The following is a 12,423-nucleotide window of genomic DNA, read 5'->3' on the forward strand; positions in this document are numbered from 1 at the left end:
TTGGACTAAGCGAGGAGCCTTGAGGGACGCTGCAGATGACTTCGGTGGCTTCTGATCTGAACGGGGGGAGACGGACTCTGTGTCCTTCCGGCGAGGAAGGATATGATCCACTCCAGTGCCTTCTCCTGGATTCCGACGTTGCTGATTAGATCAAGGTGTATTCCCAAAGTCAATCAAAACCAGACAGATTACACCCATCTTCAAAAACACTATTTTGATCAAAAACAGCCAGACAACTACTGAACAATATCAAACTTTCCATGGTTGTTCAAAGTTATGTTGAAAAATAGTGCCTGATTAACTAAATAATAAGGGTGGGCGGAATTTGCGAAAGGCAATATCGCGAACCGGCAAAAAATCTCCGCGATCACGCGAAATTTCGCGTGATCGCGGAGATCTTGTGTTGATTAATGTGTTACTGAATTTGACCTACAACTCGGGCACCTGCTTTATTTATATCTGTAAGACTTACAGATATAAATAAAGCAGGTGCCCAGGTTGAAGGTCAAATTCAGTATAAGTGCTTCCTGTTGAGGTTTAATTTTTGTGACAGGAGCATCGTCGTGCCAAAATTAATCCTGGCCTGCATATTTATCCAAGAATATGCCACCGTTTTGTGCAATACCTCTACTCAACTGGAGTACTTTCTACTGGCTAATCAGTAAGTGCTACCTCGTTGGGTAAATGTATAGTGCTTTTCCACTACAGCTGCGTAAAGGACCAGAAGAGTTGTCTCCAGCGACCATGTGTGTCTGTATGCCACCGCGCCGATGGGCGCCGGGGTCCCTCGAGTGAGCTGTCCATCATAGTGGGGAAAGGGCGGGAAGACGTTGCACACCGCCAGTGTGTGGGGTGGGGATCTATGTATGCAGTTCACATGCCTCTTGTTTATAAAGGGTCAGACACCGACCAGAGCAGCAGATGAGGAGACAGAACCTCCTGGTGTCAGGAGCTACATGGGGATTGCGCTCGAGTAACCCATGGATGCACAGACCTCCATCAATGATTACAGCAAATTGCTGATGGTAGATATGGAAAGAAAGCACACCTGCCTAGCCTCCACTGTGCTCACGAATCTTTTGTGCTGATTAATGCGTTACTGAAAGTGACCTTCAACTCGGGCACCTGCTTTATTAATATCTGTAAGACTTACAGATATAAATAAATCAGGTGTCCGAGTTGAAGGTCAAATTCAGTATAAGTAAGTGCTTCCTGTTGAGGTTTAATTTTTGTGACAGGAGCATCGTGCCAGAATGAATCCTGCCCTGCATATTTATTGAAGAAGATGCCACCATTTTGTGCAATACCTCTACTCAACTGTAAGGGTGGGTGACAATTTCCGTTCCCTCGCTGATCGCGGAAGTTCAGACTTTTTCACGTTCTGCGCGGAACGCGAAAATGTCGAATTTTCGCAATTTCCGCGAGCGGAACGGAAATTGGCGTCCACCCTTACTAAATAACTTCATTGCCAAAGTAGGTCTACCAGATGATTATAAATCAAATCATCTTTAAAATGTTGTTACGTTATAGAGACACATACCCCACATCCTTGTCAAAGCTGATTGTGTTAATAGCTGCATTTGACACAATCGACCATGACTGGCTTCTCACAATTCTTGAGATTGCATGAGAATATGAGGGACGCCTTGTGAATTGGAATATTTTATCTATCAAATAGGTATCAGTTGTTAAAAATCAGAGAACACACATGGACATTGCAAGAATCTTGGCTCTTGTACTATTTAATCTCTATGTAGAACCTCTAAATCTAATCCTGAAAAAAATCTATTGTCTCAGTACATCAGTCAATGACACACAACTGTATCTGAAAGCATCAACAATAGCAGGCATGGCCACTCAAATAAGATTATTTTTAATAAACTTTTTAAATTTTCGCTATACTTCACCATAGTGAACTCTTCACCGACTGTTGAGTTTCCCTATGGAAAATTATAAAGACAAGTTAAAAAGTTTATTTGCCTCCAGAAATGTAGTGAACTTTTTTAATTTTAAATATTAATTTAAGTGTATTTTTCATTTTTATAATAAATGAAGAAAAAAATAGAAAAAGTTGCAGATCTATTAATTTAAAATTATATTAAATAGTTAATTAATTGAAATACTACTGAATCAAATAAAACAATTGTGAAGTTTAAAAATAAACTCCCACCTGAATTAAAAAATATGTAGTTATTATTATTTAATATTAATAAAATGGATGTATAGAAATAATTAAAAGTAATTGAATTGCATTTTAATAAAAAAATAATGCTATATTAATCTATAAATTCGAAATGGTTTGTTGAAACATTTTATAACTATGTATGTTAAAAAATAAATCTGTTTTTAGACTTTTAACATTAAACTATATTTACACAGTTTTAGCTATTTTAAATAGCTAAATTTAATATAACAGTATTTCCTACAAAGCCCCTACCACAATTATTTTCTATTGAAGGGTGTTGCAGTACCAGTGTTCGGCCATGTATGGTGCTGCATATAGGCACATACAAACGAAGCTACCTTGAATAAATCTCTGATTCTATACACAAGAGCAAGCACTGTACACATAGTTCAGTGTGGTGCTGGGCATCTAAAAAAATATGAAGGACTGTCCTCACACACCACTAGGTGTCATTGGCAGTCCTCGCTCTCTAAAAATTGTATTTGATAGAGAGTGGGCCTACACCTGAAGACAGGGAGGTACTTCTAAAAGCTAAGTGGGGGCCCATGATAAAGTGAAAGGTTAAAAACCAATGTAAACACCACAATACATTTATTTATTAGGTGCTTACTTGATATTAAAATTAAAGAGTGGTGTTTTTGGGAGCTAGTACTCCATCACCACCAGTGTCATCAACATGTTCCTGCTATATTGGCCCGGAGGATCCTTGGCATTCACCAGGACGAAATAGCCAGAGCTCCTATCTAACCACTTCTGGTTAAGATACTACCACCTTGTAAGGAGACCCATGTCAACATCTATCTGAAATTGGGATTACTTGAAACCTGTAAATATAAAGGTTAACCTTATGTCAAAGGGGCTGATGCTCAACCGTGTTTAAAGAATCAGAAATAACAGCAAATACATCATGCATATCAACAAAATTATGCATGTGGATGGGGAACACGTGTTACGGCAACCATGGCTCATATATATATATATATATATATATGAGACAAAACTTTTCTCTCGCTTCACCCTCAAGCCCAGGGGTTCGTCGCATCAAGGAAAGCACGGCACCACAGAGAACACTCGATTAGTGTTTATTTTCAGGTACACATGAATGAACACGCACAAGAGACGGTCGGCGCGTTTCGGCACTCGGCCTTCAACTGGACCATAGAGTCTCAGTGTCCAGAGTGTCTTTTTAAAGGAAACATTACAAGAATAGAAAGTGAAGACATACTAGACAAAAATTGCATCGGTGATCGTATTATATCGTTTTGAAGTAAAATAAGATTTAAATCAAATAACTACAATAGTTTGTCCACCATGGTAGCTGCTGACAATATAGAAAAATTTAAACAATTATTTCATTTAAGGTATAGCAATTGGAATTTAGAATAAGTCAAGATCACGGTAAAGTACCTTGGACAATAAGTAATTAATTATAAGCTAACGAATGTTAATGATAAGACCCTGCTAAATGATGAATATCTAAGAAATTAGTGATTATCTAATAGTTTTTAACCACTAACTTACATCTTCCTAAGTTAATTAATTCTCATAAAGTATGGAATGGTATTGAGTAGCAATGTCAATTAGTTATCAAGAGATTATAATAATTCCGGCCTGATGCTGTCAAAAGACTTATTCCAATTATTACAAAGAAAATATTCACATATCCTATGTCAACAATAGTGGAAAAATGGAAGGGGATAAGAGATACAGTGAGTACGAGTAACAATTTACAGTTTAGATCAACAGTGAAAGTTTTGTTCAAAAGACCCATCATAAATAATCAGTTCTAATATTTCAGAGGTACACATGCAATTCAGCATCCAAATTATGTCCTAATGGGTTTTCAGTACCCATTAGTAAAATCATTCTTGACTCTGCTCTTCTTAACTCAAGAGTTCTGTTTCCACCCCTTTCTTTCTGTTTAACAATTTGAATACCAGAGTATTTTAGTTGATTACTGTCACTGGAGTGGAATTCAAAAAAGTGTTTGGCCATGGGATATGTAAAATCTTTGTTCTTGATGGCACGCAGATGTTGCAGGATGCGGAGTTTGAGTTTATTAATTGTGCTACCTATGTAAAATTTTTGACATGGACATTCCAATCTGTAAATTACATATTTGGATTCACATGTGATGTGGTCTTTGATTTTTTCATTGTGGCCATTCTGTAAGTGATAGGAAGTAATGTTTTTACCCTGTTCACACGCCTTACATTTTGAACACTTCCAGAATCTCGGTGTGTTTAACCATGATGTAGCAGTTGGCAATTTGATTTCAAAGTGGCTGTGTTAGAATATCTCCCAGAGAGGCAGTTTTTCGGTAAGTGATTCTCGGTCTGGGAGACAGGATATTCTTGAGGGTTTCATCTAGTATTTACTTATTGTTTTTTGGAATTCATTGCTTTGATTGTTGAAATCAACTATGAGTCTCGATGTTGTGGCAATGTCCTCTTTATTATGACTTGCTAAATTGGGTTGGAGTAATTCATCTCTGTTTTTGTCTTTTACTCTGTTTTTTGCAGTAAGAATTACATCCAAAGGATACCCTCGTTGTAAAAAACGTTGGCTCATTTCATCTATTTGTTTGCTGAAATCTGCGACTTCTGAACAATTCCTTCTAGCTCTTAACATTTCCCCATAGGGGATACTCCATTTAAGTTTTATTGGATGTTCACTATTTGCATGAAGGATGCTATTGCTAGCCGTAGGTTTTCTATGCATTTTGGTACAAAATTTACCGTTCAATATGTATACTTCGACATCCAAAAATACGATGTTGGTCACACTAGTGGTAAAGGTGAAGGTCAGTTGATATCTATTGGTGTTAAGAGAATCAAGGAAGTTCATGAAAAGCTCCATACCGCCTTCCCAAACGATGAACAGGTCATCGATATATCTAGACCAGAACTTTATGTTCTTTGCGCATTCATCCTTTAAAACTTCAGTTTCCCATGTTGCCATGAGGAGATTGGCATAAGTTGGGGCAAAAGATGTCCCCATCGCGGTCCCTTGTTTTTGCAGGAACAGTTCTCATCTGAAAAGGAAGACGTTATGTGTCAAACAGTATGTCAGCATTTCAATTAGCATATCAGAATGTTCCAAAAAACAAATTGCTCTGGTGTCGAGGAACTGTTTTACTGCTGCTACTCCATCTGAGTGGCGAATGGAGGTATAGAGAGAAGAAACATCTATAGAGGCCATGATGTAATTTTCTTTCCACTGTAGTTGATCAATTTTTTGTAAAAAGTCCATTGTGTCCCTCAAATACGATGGCAGGGCTGTTACATAATTCATTAGAAAGATATCAATGAACCGGGATGTGGATTCCAGTAAGGAACCGATGGAGCTAACAATGGGTCTACCTGGCGGATGGATGATTGATTTATGGATCTTTGGTAAGAAATAAATAGTTGCCGTAATGGGGTGATCAGTTTTCAGGTATAGATATTCTTCCAAATCAATAAGATCTTTCTCTTTCCAAGCCAAAAGTTTCGTATGGTATTCATCTGTCCAATTCATGATTGGATTTTTAGTTAGTTTCTCGTAATGTTCCTCATTATCAAGTTGTCTAGTAGCTTCCTTGATATAATCCTCACAGTTTTGGATGACGATGTTACCGCCTTTATCCGAGGCTTTGATGATGATGTTTTGGTCATCACGTAATTCTTTTTATGCGTTGTATTCATCAAAGGTGAGGTTCCATGTCTTTCTCTTATTATTATACTTTTTTGTTTTATGCTTTTTTGTAGATGACATAGGGCAGTTGACGGACATTTTATTGATCTCCTCCACCATAATTTCCTGAAAGAGATCAATTTTGTTGCCTGGAGGGAGTTGTGGACAGAAAGTTGATCGATTTTTAGAGCCACTATTTCCTCCTCTGTTGGTTTCAAGGCCCGTGTCTTGACAATATTGTAAGTCAGATATAAGAGAAGGATTACTAGCCTCGACTTGTGTAAGAGATCCAGTTTGTAGTGAAGTAGCTACTTTTAGTGCTGGAATGTCTTTGATACTCAAGGATGGAATCATTTGGTCTGGTAAAGGTATAGAGGACGGTTGGAAGGGTCTCTCTTCAAAATATTTTTTGAGCTTGATTTTGCGGCAAAATTTATACAAATCAATACGTATGTTGGCCAGGTCCATATCTTTGTTGGGACAGAAAGATAAGCCCTTATTAAGTAGTGAGGTTTGTGCTTTGTTGAGAATTTTATTGGAAAGATTAACAATCAAATTAAGATTTTGTAGTTTTAATTTTGCTTTGCTCTTCCTCTTCCTCTTTTGGGTCTTGCCCCCTCTCCTGGTTCTCCGTTTCGGGTTTGTGATCGTCCTCTCCCCTGTGGTGGTCCTTGGCCGCGTCCTCTTTGTCGCGTTGTCATCTGCATGAGGCGCATTTCCCCGGAAAAATCCAGACTGGAGGTGGCTTGTTCCTCCTCTGCTGAGCTTAATTCAGATCTCTCTTCTGACACAGGTATTTCCTGTCCACTGTATTTATCCATGACTACACGGTTTATGTATGTATCGTATTTTCTGGCGAAGATGTAAATTCGGCCATATGTGTAGTCTAATCTGTCCCTGTTAAATTTATTAGCTTTGCGTTTTTCCACGTCATCCTCATGTTTATTGATTTTCTTTTCCATCAGTTCGATTGATTTGGTGATTTCCTCATCTGTAGGAATTTGGTTCAGCTCCTCCTCCAATTCTTTGATGGTGGTAGCAATTATAGCTAGCTTCCTTTCAGCGTGTAAAATCAAGGTGGCCATCAGTCTAAAGGAGCATTCATTTGTATCAGTTTGCCATTGTTTGATTAGATCAGCATCTAAGTCATTAAGGGTGGGCATGATAAGAATTCTTAAGCCTCTGGGAATTCTTTTGAATTCAATGTATTTTTCCAGCGTTGTTTTCTCCCACCATTTGTTTACTTCTTGGATGCGAGCAGTTTGTAATTCTCTTAAGATACAGGAGACGGTTCTTTTTTTCTTGTCTCCACTCGTTGCGCCATTTCTGATTTTATGGGAAGGATTGGAGTCATCGTTGAGGAGGTCACATGCTCTCTGTGCTCTATTTTTTACCCTTTCGGCCATGGTGGATTATGGGTATTGTAGTTCGATTCTTGTAAATACGATGCAAATAGTGATTGTTTTTCGTGCGTGTTACTCAATAGTTAATTCCTTATTGAGAGGGTGTCTCTGTTACTTGACTAGTACGTAATGGTAGTCAATTCTGGGAATATGGTTGTTGTTTGCAGCTGAAGAATTATCGAAATTTCGTTCAGTTCAATGAGCAGTTTCTGCGAGAGAGAGTGTAACGGGGATCTGTACGTGACAATTCTCTGAGTCAGACCCTCTACACTGGAGCGAAATTAGAGAACGAAGGGTTGTTTAAAGTGTTGGGTACGTGGTGGGGGCAACTCGGGAACCACTTCCGCGGAATCCAGAGGAGCCGCCAACCGTTTCCCCGTCACCTCACTCACCCGGAGTTCTCGAGCTGCTCCACCGCTTAAGCATATATATATATATATATATATATATTATCTACTGGCGGTCGCCAGTAGATAGTTATAGTTAGGACCGTGTTTCCATAGGAAATCCGCAACATTCTATTTGGAATAACTTTGGCGCCGGTTGACAAATCCTCGCGAAATTTTCAAAATAGGTGGGGCGCTCCGCTCCGCTCCTACCCTGAAAGTCTCGGAGGGATTCGTCAAGCGGGGGCTGAGAAAAAAGGGGGGTCCCAAAACACGTTTTCCACATGCAATTTTCCATAGGGACCTGTAGTCCAAGGTACAGCCCGAACGGCTGAACAGAATTACTTGAAATTTGGCAGAGAGGTAGTCCTTTTGCAGGTCTAGTGTCAATCTGTTCAGTAGTTCCTGAGAAAATCAAAAGTAAAATCATATATATATGTGGGCGGAGCCTAACCACACATCTCATCCTGAGATCTGATTGGCTGACAGCACTTCATCCAAGAAGTGTTGGCAGCCATCTTGGGACCAATATACATGATAGCACCTCATTAAAAAGCATTGCAGTTAATAGAAGGTTTTAAGACTTTAGTAACATTATAAATCATTTGTTGATGGTACCATACTCATTTTAGGAATTGTGGTATGTTCTAAGGTGATTTCACCATGTGAAAAAGCCTTCTGCTGAGATATCATGATTGAGAGAAAAATATTTTCTCATGCTTTTCCCACAGAGGTTTGGAAGGCGATCTATAAGCTAAACTGAGAGCTTATTTTCTGTAAATTCACATTATCTTTCTCAGTCATGTGAGAATGAAGTCTGCCATTCTCAGTAAAACATGTACATCCAACAAGGGCAGAGACTGTCAGTTGATTCCTTTGTGTTCTACTGCAGCTTCCCAGAGTGTTCCAAAGAACAACTAGAGCGCTAACAGTCCTACGTATGATAAACGTATGGCACACCTGAAGCCATCTTGATTGGATTAAAGTGGTAACTCTTAAAACATTTAATTTAAAGAGGAACAGAATGAGGGGGTTCATTTTTCCATAACAAGTATGATTAGTGCTGCAGAAAAAACTAGGGCACATTTTGACTTCTGAAATCCTCTTTTATTTCATTAAAACATTCTGACATGCAGACTGAAACATGCACTTTCAATACCAGCAGCAGTTTTCCCTGGTGAGCAGTAGCTTTACTACAGTGATCTAATGAGCAAAAAGAGTGCTAACATTCTGAATTTATGGCAAATGTGTGACACATCTGAATGCCTTCTTGATGGAATCAAAGTAAAAAACTGAAAGTATTTCCCACTGAGGAGACTGCAGTAAATGAGGAAATTAGGAAACTTCATAACAAATAAGTCTCCCAAGATGGCCACCAGAGACAAAAGAGCCCAAATGTAGCCCAAATATCACCCAGATGTAGCCCAAGTATAGCCCAATGACAGAATGTCCCAGAGTGTTCTTAAAAACAACTAGAGCGCTTACTGTCTTCATTATGACAAAAGTATGGCACACCTGAAGCCATCTTGATTGGAATAAACTGGTAACACTTAAAACATTTAATTCAAAAAGGAACACAATGAGGGGGTTCATTTTGCCATAGAAATTATGATTAATGCTGAAGAAAGAAAATGAGGGCACATTTTGAGTGACTTCTCAAATCCTCTTCTATTTCATTAAAAAATTCTGACATGCAGACTGAAACATGCACTTTTAATACCAGGAGCAGACTTCCATGGCGAACAGTAGTTTTACTACAGTGATCTAATGAGCAACTAGAGTGTTGAAAATTGAAACAACGATGTGATTAAGCATTCACTAAAGACATAAATTCCCCTTTAGGACCGAGTTTCTTTCGTTATGTTGACTAAAGTCTGGACTCCATTTTGTATTGTCATGTCTCCACGTGCTCAGCACGAGAAGAGTCCTATCTTCGTGTTAGTTGCTCTTGTAATCTTCCTAGTAACAGTCTATAAATAGCTCCTTTGTCCGTCTGGCGCATGCCCAGGCTTGACCACATCTGTTATCAGTTAATCCTCGCTTGACCATGTTTTCGCGGGCTTAGAGATGTGTTAACTCCGCCCACATATTGATTCTGTATCGAAAATGTCCATAAAAGGTAATGTTCTTCGCCTCATGTTGTATCCACCCACTTATGAGCCCCTCTGTTGTGTATAAAAGGGGACTGTGTTCGCAAGTTCTGTGTGCTACTCTATGCAATACCGAAGGGTGTTGTATGGATTGTAGGACCACCCTTAAGGGTTAATAAACTTTGTCTTTGTACTTTGCAGTTTCCGTGCCAACTTCCTTGTAGATTCCATTACAGGAGAGCGAACCCTTGTGTCCTGCGGGCCTAGCTGGGGCCTGTATTCATCAAGAGGGCTAACTTTCAGAATTTATGGCAAATGTGTGACATATCTGAATACCTTCATGATAGAATCAAAGTAAAAAACTGAAAGCATTTTCTACTGAGGAGACTGCAGTACATGAGGAAATTAGGAAACTTCATAACAAATAAATCTCCCAAGATGGCCACCGGAGACAAAAGAGCCCAAATGTAGCCCAAAATCACCCAGATGTAGCCCAAATATAGCCCAATGACAGAAGTGTGCAAAACACTTATTATTTTGTGTTTTTGCAGTGTTATATAGTGCAGACTTGTCAGTTATTGGAGTGCTTTACATGAGCATTGGTTACATCACACAAGAGCAAATTCATTTTGGTTGTAGACATGGGGAGACTAAGTGATTTGACCAGAATCACAGAATGTCGAGCTGAAGCAGAAACTCCAACCTGGTTCCCCAGTTGCAAAGTCTGCAGCTCAGGAAGTAACACCACATCCTCTCCCCTAAGTGCAACATTTAATCAAGTGGTCAACTGGATAAAAAAACATAAAGATAACAAATAATTTAAAAGTGCTTTGTCGCTATTTGAAAACTCAGAAAATATGTCCTTATTTTAGTCTTTTAGAGCACTAACCATAATTTTGATGCCAATAAGACCCTCTCATATATGTAATTTCTAAAGGAAATGCTCTAGGTATTACAGTTTTGATTACATCAAGCTGACGTCAGGCGTTCCACACTTTTGTAATAAATATAGAATGTTAGCAATCTAGTTGTTCATTAGGATACTGTTGAGAGGCAGAGGCCAGGGGCACGGACTCTGAAAATTGAAGGCAGGTAGGAGGGTGCAAAGGCAACAATTTAACCACACTGAGCAGGCAGGAAGGGCCGTGGCAGCACAACAGACTATGGAGGGCAGTGGAAAGGGGGCAGGGGCAACAAACCAACAATACAGGACTTGCAAGAGAGGCTGTGGCAATGTAATAGACCATTGTGGGCAGAAGGAAGAGGCAATGGTAGTACAACCATACATGCCAACAGACCCGATTCAGCCAGGAAACGTCCAATGTTTTTAACCTCAAATGGGCTTTATTTGATCTGTCTCCTGTCTACAATCTCCTCTTTTTCAATGTAACTCAAAGGGGAAAATCAATACCCCAGTTTTTTTTCAAAATCTCCCTCTTACCAAGTTCAAAATGTTCGCAAGTATGGTACATTGGATCATGGAAGGAAATGGGGTAGGGACATGGACTTGGATAACAGAGGACAGGAGGGACATGGAGAGGTGCACCAAACTGACCCTGCAGGGCAGGCATCAGGGTTTGCAGCAGCACAATACACCACACAGGGCATGCGGGATGGGAGTGCAGCACAACAATCCATAGAAAGCAAGAGGGAGGGGACAGGACCATGCACATGGACAACAGAGAACAGAGGGGCAAGAGGCAATGGTAGCTAGCTGACCATAATGGACAGACAGGAGAGAAAGCTGCAGCATAACAGACCATAAAGGGCAGGAGGGACGGATCAGGGGCATTACAATGGAACAGACAAGCCAGGAGGGAGGAAGTAGGGGTCTGCACATGTAAACAGAGGGCTGGGGGCAAGGGGGCAGGGCAGGAGCAGCAAGATAGCCATGGACGTCAGGCAGGATGGCCACTAGAAGCAAGACACACCATGAAGAGCAACAGAGAGACTGTGATGGCATACACACAGACCATGGAGGGAAGGCGGGAGGGGGTCAGGGGCAGCTAACTGACCACACAGGGAAGGTGGGAGGAGCCATGGCAGCACAGAAGACCATGCATGCCAAGTGGGAGGGTTAGTGGCAGCACAATGGCTATGATGAGCAAGAAGGAGGGTGCAGGGGCATGCACAAAGGACGCAAGCTAACTGTTCAGAGAAGGCGGGTATTAGGAACTTTATTGTTTTTAAAACGTGTGTCTGTGCGAACTACTTAAAATATGAACAAGTATGCAGCATAATCTCACTTTTATTCAGGAAGAAGAGGACGTTTGTGACTGTGACTCCGGGCTCACTTGGCAGAAACACCCCCTGACCCTCCACCCCCTATCGCAAAATGTAATGCCCGTGAAAAGGGTAGGTGAACACAGTGTTATATAGAACATAGTCCTGAGAGCACGATTGAAAATGAAAACTAGATATAGTGTATGGTATAAACTATGCACCAAAAAGCGTGATATAAGATGAACCGGGCATGAAATATAATATGCAATACATTGTGTGCAATGACAGATTCATTGGAGAGCGCGAGATAGCACAGGCACTAGCGCGTGCTATGCGATGTGCGCCTTGGAGTGTAATATGCACAGGGCAGTGTTGTGTAACCTAACTAGTCTCTAAAGTTGTAATATAAAATATGTGCTGGGGAGTGTAACGTTGCATATGCACTGTGACAAAGATATGGA

Source organism: Triturus cristatus, chromosome 6, assembly GCF_964204655.1.
Source record: "Triturus cristatus chromosome 6, aTriCri1.1, whole genome shotgun sequence".
Taxonomy (NCBI): domain Eukaryota; kingdom Metazoa; phylum Chordata; class Amphibia; order Caudata; family Salamandridae; genus Triturus; species Triturus cristatus.